Below are 9127 nucleotides of genomic sequence, written 5' to 3' on the forward strand. Positions count from 1 at the left end.
TTCTGTATTGCTTGGAGAGTACTAGGAGGAGTTTCAGTGACTTTCTTACTCAGTTGGCCCACCTGTGCCTCCAAATTTCTGATGGAGGACCTTGTTTCACTCATGAAACTTAAAGTGGCCTTAGACAGATCAGAGACTAAATTTGCTAAATTAGAGGGGCTCTGCTCAGAATTCTCTGTCTATTGCTGAGAAGATGATGGAAATGGCTTGTTATTGCTTAGCCTGTTTCTTCCACCATTATTAAAGCCTTGTTGAGGCTTTTGTTGATCCTTCCATGAGAAATTTGGATGATTTCTCCATGATGAATTATAGGTGTTTCCATAAGGTTCACCCATGTAATTTACCTCTGCTATTGCAGGGTTCTCAGGATCATAAGCTTCTTCAGAAACAGCCTCTTTAATACTGTTGGATGCATGTTGCCATCCATTCTGATTTTGAGAGATCATGTTGACCTGCTGAGTCAACACTTTGTTCTGAGCCAATATGGCATTCAGAGCATCAATTTCAAGAACTCCCTTCTTCTGAGGCGTCCCAGTATTCACGGAATTTCTCTCAGAAGTGTACATGAATTGGTTATTTGCAACCATGTCAATAAGTTCTTGAGCTTCTGCAGGTGTTTTCTTTAAGTGAATGGATCCACCTACAGAATGGTCCAATGACATTTTGGAAAACTCAGATAGACCATAATAGAATATATCTAATATGGTCCATTCTGAAAATATGTCAGAAGGACACTTTTTGGTCATCTGCTTGTATCTTTCCCAAGCTTCATAGAGGGATTCACCATCTTTTTATTTGAAGGTTTGAACATCCACTCTAAGCTTGCTCAGCTTTTGAGGAGGAAAGAATTTATCCAAGAAGGCTATGACCAGCTTATCCCAGGAGTCCAGGCTATCTTTAGGTTGTGAGTCCAACCATGTTCTAGCTCTGTCTCTTACAGCAAAAGGGAAAAGCATGAGCCTGTAGACTTCAGGATCTACTCCATTCGTCTTTACAGTCTCACAAATCTGCAAGAACTTAGTTAAAAACTGGTAAGGATCTTCAGATGGAAGTCCATGACACTTGCAGTTCTGTTGTATTAGAGCAACCAATTGAGGTTTTAGCTCAAAATTGTTTGCTCCAATGGCCGGAATGGAGATGCTTCTTCCATCAAATTTGGACGTTGGTTTAGTGAAATCACCTAGCATTCTCCTTGCATTATTGTTGTTGGGTTCGGATGCCATCTCCTTCTCTTGTTCGAAAATTTCAGAAAGATTGTCTCTGGATTGTTGTAATTTAGCTTCTCTTAGTTTTCTCTTTAGAGTCCTTTCAGGTTCAGGATCAGCTTCAACAAGAGTGCCTTTTTCCTTGTTCCTGCTCATATGAAATAGAAGAGAAAAAGAAAAAGGAAGAGGAATCATCTATGTCACAGCAAAGAGGTTCCTTATTGTTAGTAGAAGAAGAAAGGAATAAAAGTGGAGAATCCAATTACAAGGGAAAAAGAAAGGGAAGAATGAAGAAGAGTGAATAGTCTGTATAAAGAGTAAGGATAAGGGAGGTGATAAGAGATGAAGAGAAGTGTTAGTAAATAAATAAATAAATAGAAGAAGAGAAGAGAGGGAGAATTTGAAAATAATTTTGAAAAAGTAGTTAATGATTTTCGAAAATTAAAGATAAGATATAATTAAAATTAAAATTTAAAACAATTAAAAAGAAATTTTGAAAAAGAGATGAGATATTTTCGAAAATTAAAGAGGGACAAGTAGTTAGGGGGTTTTGAAAAAGATAAGAAACAAACAAAATGTCAAATAGTTAGTTGAAAAAGATATTAAAATCAAATTTGAAAAGATAAGAAGATAAGAAGTTAGATAAGATATTTTGAAATCAAATTTTTGAAAAAGATAAATTTTTTTAAAAAGATATGATAAAAGGATAAGATAAAAAGATATGGTTGAAAAAGATTTTATTTTTAAAATTAAAATTAATTACTTAACTAACAAGAAACTAAAAGATAAGATTCTAGAATTTAAAGATTGAACCTTTTTTAACAAGAAAGTAACAAATTTCAAATTTTTGAATCAATCATATTACTTGTTAGTATAATTTTCGAAAATCAAGATAAAATTAAGAAAAAGATTTTTGAAAAATATTTAAAAAGATTTTCGAAAATTAAATAAAAAAAATAAAAAAAGATTTAATTTTTGAAAAAGATTTTGAAAAGATAAGACTTTTAAAATTGAAAATTTGACTTGACTTGTAAGAAACAACTAATTTTAAAAATTTTTGACCAAGTCAACTCAAGTTTTCGAAAATTTGGAGAGAAATAAGGAAAAGATATTTTTTTGATTTTTGAATTTTTAATTATGAGAGAGAAAAACATAAAAATGACTCACAACATAAAAATTATGAATCAAAACTCATGATGCATGCAAAAACACTATGAATGTCAAGATGAACACCAAGAACACTTTGAAGATCATGATGAACATCAAGAACATAATTTTGAAAAATTTTTTATGCAAAGAAAACATGCAAGACACCAAACTTAGAAATCTTTAATGCATGGACTCTAACAAACGAAAAATGCATATGAAAAACAACAAACAACACAAAACAAGAAAACATCAAGATCAAACAAGAAGACTTGTCAAGAACAACACCATGAATGCATGAATTTTCAAAAAATGCAAGAAAAAATTTTAAAGCATGCAATTGACACCAAACTTAAAAATTGACTCAAGACTCAAACAAGAAACACAAAATATTTTTGGTTTTTATGATTTTCTAATTTTTTGTATTTTATTTTATTTTTTCGAAAAATATTTAGGAAAAAAGAAAATAAGAAATTCAAAATTTTTAATAAGAATTCCAGGAATCTTTCAATATTTGTCTAAAGCCCCAATCCAAGGGTTGGGCATGGCTTAATAGCCAGCCAGCTTTAAAAGATATAAATCAGGCATACAACAGCTGATATTTTATCCAACTTCATATACATACCCAATCTGTTGACAAGTGGAGGCCTCAATCCAAGGGGGTTTGGATATGGCTTTACAGCCAACCAGGCATCAACATGTTACTTGTGAAACTCTAGAATTCATTCTTAAAAATTTAGAATAATTTTTGAAAACAGATGAGAAATTTTTGAAAGATTTTTGAAAAAAAAATTTTTGAAAGTAAAACAAAAAGAAAATTACCTAATCTGAGCAACAAGATGAACCGTCAGTTGTCCATACTCGAACAATCCCCGGCAACGGCGCCAAAAACTTGGTGAGCGAAATTGTGATCATCAACAATGGCTCCAATAATTTGGTAGCTCTCATACGTGAATTACACTTAGTCACAACTCCGCACAACTAACCAGCAAGTGCACTGGGTCGTCCAAGTAATAACTTACGTGAGTAAGGGTCGATCCCACAGAGATTGTTGGTATGAAGCAAGCTATGGTCATTTTGTAAATCCCAGTCAGGCGGATTTAACTAATTTAAGAGATTATTGGTTTAAATATGATTAATAAAATAAATAGGAAATAAAGATAAAGTTACTCATGTAATCCAATGGTGGGAATTTCAGATAGGTGCATGGAGGTGCTGTATTCCTTCCGAATCTCTACTTTCTTATTACATTCATCCAATCCTTCTTACTCCTTTCCATGGCAAGCTGTATGTAGGACATCACTGTTGTCAATGGCTACATCCCATCCTTTCAGTGAAAAAGGTCCAAATGCTCTGTCACAGCACGGCTAATCATCTGTCGGTTCTCAATCAGGTTGGAGTAGAATCCAGTGATTCTTTTGCATCTGTCATTAACGCCCAGCCTTCAGAAGTTTGAAGCTCGTCACAGTCATTCAATCTCGGAATCCTACTCGGAATACCACAGACAAGGTTAGACTTTCCGGATTCCCATGAATGCCGCCATCAATTCTAGCTTATACCACGAAGATTCTGATAAAGGAATCCAAGAGATATGCGCCCGGTCTAAGGTAGAACGGAAGTGGTTGTCAATCACGCGCATTCATAGGTGAGAATGATGATGAGTGTCACGGATCATCACATCCATCAACTTGAAGTGCAACGAATATCTTAGAATCGGAATAAATCGAATTGGATAGAAAATAATAGAAATTGCATTGAAACTTGAGGTACAGTAGAGCTCCACACCCTTAATCTATGGTGTGTAGAAACTCCACCGTTGAAAATACATAAGTGATGAAGGTTCAGGCATGGCCGAGAGGCCAGCCCCCAAGCTCTAAGATCGCATAAACTGATCAAAGATGTCTAATACACTAGTAAAAAGTCCTATTTATAATAAACTAGCTGCTAGGGTTTACAGAAGTAAGTAATTGATGCATAAATCCACTTCCGGGGCCCACTTGGTGTATGTTTGGGCTGAGCTTGAATGTTACACGAGCTGAGGCTTATCTTGGAGTTGAACGCCAAGTTGTAACGTGTTTTGGGCGTTCAACTCTGGTTCGTGATGTGTTTCTGGCGTTTAACTCCAGAATGCAGCATGGAGCTGGCATTGAGCGCCAGTTTACGTTGTCAATTCCCGAATAAAGTATGAACTATTATATATTTCTGGAAAGCTCTGGATGTCTACTTTCCAATGTCATTGAGAGCGCGCCATTTGGAGTTTTGTAGCTCCAGAAAATCCATTTCAAGTGCAAGGAGGTCAGATTCCAACAGCATCAGCAGTCCTTTGTCAGCCTTTTATCAGAGTTTTGCTCAGGTCCCTCAATTTCAACCAGAAAATACCTGAAATCACAGAAAAACACACAAACTCATAGTAAAGTCCAGAAATATAAATTTAGCATAAAAACTAACGAAAACATCCCTAAAAGTAGCTTGAACCTATTAAAAACTACCTAAAAACAATGCCAAAAAGCGTATAAATTATCCGCTCATCAGTCTTCGTCCATGATATCTTGGAAGGAGTTGTCACCTAAAGGGTTGATCAGATCCTCTTGGCTCCGTCCATCTTTGATTGCTTTGACCTTGATGCATACTGTTGTTATAGCTTTCTCTTCCTGCAACATAGTTGTAACCAGACTCATAGCCAAAGGGGTGAGAGTTCATAGTAGTAGGAGAAAATAAAAACAAAAACTAACAAAAAGAAAATATTTTGAAATAGATTTGATATTTTTTTTTGAAAAAAAATAAGATAAAATATTTTTTGAAAAATATTTATAATAACCAATAATAAGGCACACATTTGCAATTCCCCGGCAACGGCGCCATTTTGACGTTAGGATTTTTGCTAGTAAAGAATTTTATAAAAATGTAGTCGCATTGTAAGTATAGATTCTAAACCAATAGAAAATCCCTTCGTACAAACATTTGGTTGTCACAAGTATCAAACCCCTGATAAAATTGATAACCGAAGTATTTGAACCTCAGGTCGTCTTCTCAAGGAATTGCAGGGAGGTGTTCCTATTATTGGTTATGCAAAGGTATATTTTGGGGTTTTAAAAAGGGTTGAACAAGTAATTTAATTGACAAGAAAAATAAATAAATAACTATAAAATAAACTCTTGGCAAGATATGAAAAATTAGAAGTCCTATCCTAGTTATCCTTATCAGGTGTGATGAGAATTGGATTTTAATCCTACTAAGTTAACCTCTAACTATGAAGGTAAGTCAAGTGGATGGAATAAGTTTGGTTCCTCAGGTCCTAGTCTTTCCTTGGAAAAGGCTAGAGTTAGCGGAACTCAAGTTAATTCTTGAAGAATTCCAATTTTCAGTCGACAATGAGTTTGACAACTCAAGAGTTACCAATTAATCAACCAAGGCCAAAAGGGAATAAAATCTACTTGAATGAAAATAATTTGGATAGAGCCCAAGCATCAATAACATATAAGTCTGAAATACCTCAATTTATATTAAATAAAGATGTCAATTCTAACATGGACAATATTCATAAGCCAATTGGGCGACATAAATCAAACACAAATAAAAGTATCAGAGTAAATAAAAGTAGAAGAGAAACATAAATTATTGAACCTGATAAGATGAAGTAATCCTAATAACTAAAGAAATCCTAATCCTAAAACCTAAGAGAGAGGAGAGAACCTCTCTCACTAAAAACTACATCTAAAATCTAAAATTGTGAGTAATGAATGAATTGATTCCCTAAGTCTCTGCATGTTTCCAGACTTTAATCTATGTTTCTGGGCCGAAAACTGGGTTGAAATGCGGCCCAGAATCTGTGCCAGCGACTTCTGTAATTCTGCAGATCGCGCTCGTCACGCGTCCGCGTCGTCCACGCATTCGTGTCACTCAGCATTTCTCGTACCACGCGTGCACGTCGTCCACGCTTTCGCGTCATTCGTGCAGCTTCCAATCCGTGCGGTCGCGTCAGGCACGCGAACGCGTCACTCTGATTTCTTCCATTTCGCGCGGTCACGTGAGCCATGCGACCGCGTGACTTCTCGCTGGTCATCTCCTCAATTCCTTGTGTTCCTTCCACTTTTGCATGCTTCCTCTTCATTCCTTACGCCATTCCTGCCCTATTAAGCCTGAAACACTTAACATACAGATCACGGCATCGAATGGTATGAAGGAAGATAAAAATATATAACAAAAAAGGTCCTTAGGAAGCAAGTTATTAATCATAGGATATCTTTAGGAAGGACTTGTAAATACATGCAAATCATATGAATAAGTGGGTGAAAAGCTTGATAAAACCACTCAATAAAACACAATATAAACCATAAAAATAGTGGTTTATCAGCCCCCCAGAAGTTGATTTTAGCACTAGAGAGACTGTTTTATCCTTACTAGTCATCTGTTTAGTATTTAAAGTTCTTTTTACATAATCATTGAAACATGATCCAGACTTTACACATTATTTTTTAGTTTTACATTCTATTTTCCTTTCAGTATAAGTTTCTAAACCTCCTAGGTTGAGGAGAGGAGCCCTGCTGAGTCCTATGAATTAATAAATATATTACTATTCTTCTTCGATCTGTATTTGATTTACTTCTAAGATGTATATCCACTCTTCAACATGGTGAATAGGATGATCAGTGACAATTAGCTCTGTTCATCATACTAAGACGAACGTTCCAGAAAAACACCCGCGTCTACTTGGGTTCGTGTGAATACGTGACTAGAAAGTACGAGCCAATAGCTATGTTTATACATTTCTCAGACAACTAATCCACGACTTCATTAGGGACTTCTCGAGACATCAGTTCCGCCGATTTCCGGGGAGATTAGAGTCTCCATGGTATAGGCTAGAATAAAAATAAGCAGCACTCTCTGATCCGGAAGATTCGACCTTGTCTGTGGCGTTTTGAGTAGGATTGCCAAGAGAATGATTTGCTAGAGCTTCACCCTTCATCAGATTGGATGACCACGGCCAATGGCGTTCAATCTATAGCAGAGGATATCAATGATCATGGCCCATGGTGTTGATCACATACAGCCTTCCATTGAAGAAATCACTCACAAGCAAAGAAGATGGTAATACCAGAGTTAATTCAGAAAGACAAAGCAACTCCAATATTCAGCTATATCCCTATTACTGATTCCAATAATCTCACAAGTATTTATCTATCAACCTTCTGATTTCGCCTGAGTAAGACCTGCAAGATAACCATAGCTTGCTTCAAACCAACAATTCTCGTGGGATCGACCCTGACTTGCTCAGGTATTACTTGGACGACCCAGTGCACTTGCTGGTACAGCTGTACGAAAGTGTGGGGATTCGCACTACCAACGTTCGACCCACCAGTCATCTCTTCTTCAAAATCCAATTAATCAATGTTACGCAACAAAATCCAAAACACCAACAAAGGCCACTACAAGATATAAAGAAACACTACCTACCTGGGCCCAAACGAAGCTCAGAATGTGCTTGATGACCCCAGGCTGTTGGACTTACCGGGAGACGTGTAACCTACTACCAGCCAGTCTCGAAATGTCCTAGACCTTCCCAAAGACGTCCCGAACCATCATAGGCGGGCCAGAGAGGTTTTCTCAGACACTCGGTAGCCTACCAAGAGAGACAGGGGTGTCAGGGAGCGCGGATGAGCTGCAGGATGCCAGAAGGATAGGGTTAAGCCTCGCATGGAGTGCTTAGATGTGGAGTCTAATGAGGAGACAGAGTATCACCAACAGAAGGCGCACGATGATATCCTGGATGACCAGGGTGACTCACTACCTCCCCTCACAACTACCGCCCTCCTTCACCTCTACCACGACATCCGCCTTTAGGGTCAGGCTCAGAGTCATTTCGAGATAATTGGGATTTTTTTCCGCTTGTTTGCATGACCTCGGTAGGTCTAGTTCTCATCAGGAGGTATCAATGGTCGATGAGATACATATTGAGGAGGCATTCCATATACATACCACCAACTAGGCCATCATGCAGCGCATTGCAGAGCAGTTTCGCACAGGTAGGGAGCAGAGCATGGGTCAGCCACAATAGCAGTCATCTTCCCCTATGTCCAGCGCTGTTTGGGTTCCATGCATTTTTCTAGGTTCTGGCACTTAATACGGCACACTTCCAACTGGGTGTTCAATATGCCACACCGCTATCGGTGGATTACGACCTACTAATGACGGCATCACAGCCTATCCTGGCACCACCTGTTGCTCCACCTTACGTGCCTCACCCAGAGAGTTATGGTCTACCACATCATCCGCTCCCACCACAGCCGCCTCAGCAGCCACCGGACCGCTCTCATTACCCATAGTCTCCTGCGAACCCATGTCCTAGCAGACCTTAGAGACATGCATAACCTTCGCCATATGGCACCAGACACGGGCGTCAATTTCCCAAGTGATCACCACCGATGGCGTCGTTATTATTTATGTATTTTGTTATTCTATTGATTACTGTTGATGCATTTTGATACACTTTGTATATTTATTTTGGAACACTATTTATATTATATTTTGGGTTCGCTACTTATGGTCTTCTGATATCCATGTTGTAGTTTAAGCTATAGAAATCAAGTACAACATAAATGCCGACATCATGAATAACCTAAATCACATAAATTTTGAATACAAAATATGCTTAATAAAAATAGAACAAAGTGAGCAATGACATGTATCACACACCACATGAACTACGAAAATAACAACCTCAACAAACACATATAGACTACGAGTGTAAACTAAGCCTCGTTCATTGGCTGGTTTGC

At 37.5% G+C, this 9127-nt stretch overlaps 1 non-coding gene across 1 annotated transcript; it reads left to right on the forward strand.

The window, feature by feature from the left end:
* Positions 1–720: 720 nt before the first annotated feature.
* Positions 721–824, forward strand: LOC127745904 (small nucleolar RNA R71). The gene has a single exon (XR_008007527.1). It is a non-coding gene; the product is annotated as a small nucleolar RNA R71 (small nucleolar RNA).
* Positions 825–9127: the final 8303 nt, after the last annotated feature.

This window comes from Arachis duranensis, chromosome 3 (genome assembly GCF_000817695.3).
Source record: "Arachis duranensis cultivar V14167 chromosome 3, aradu.V14167.gnm2.J7QH, whole genome shotgun sequence".
Lineage (NCBI taxonomy): Eukaryota > Viridiplantae > Streptophyta > Magnoliopsida > Fabales > Fabaceae > Arachis > Arachis duranensis.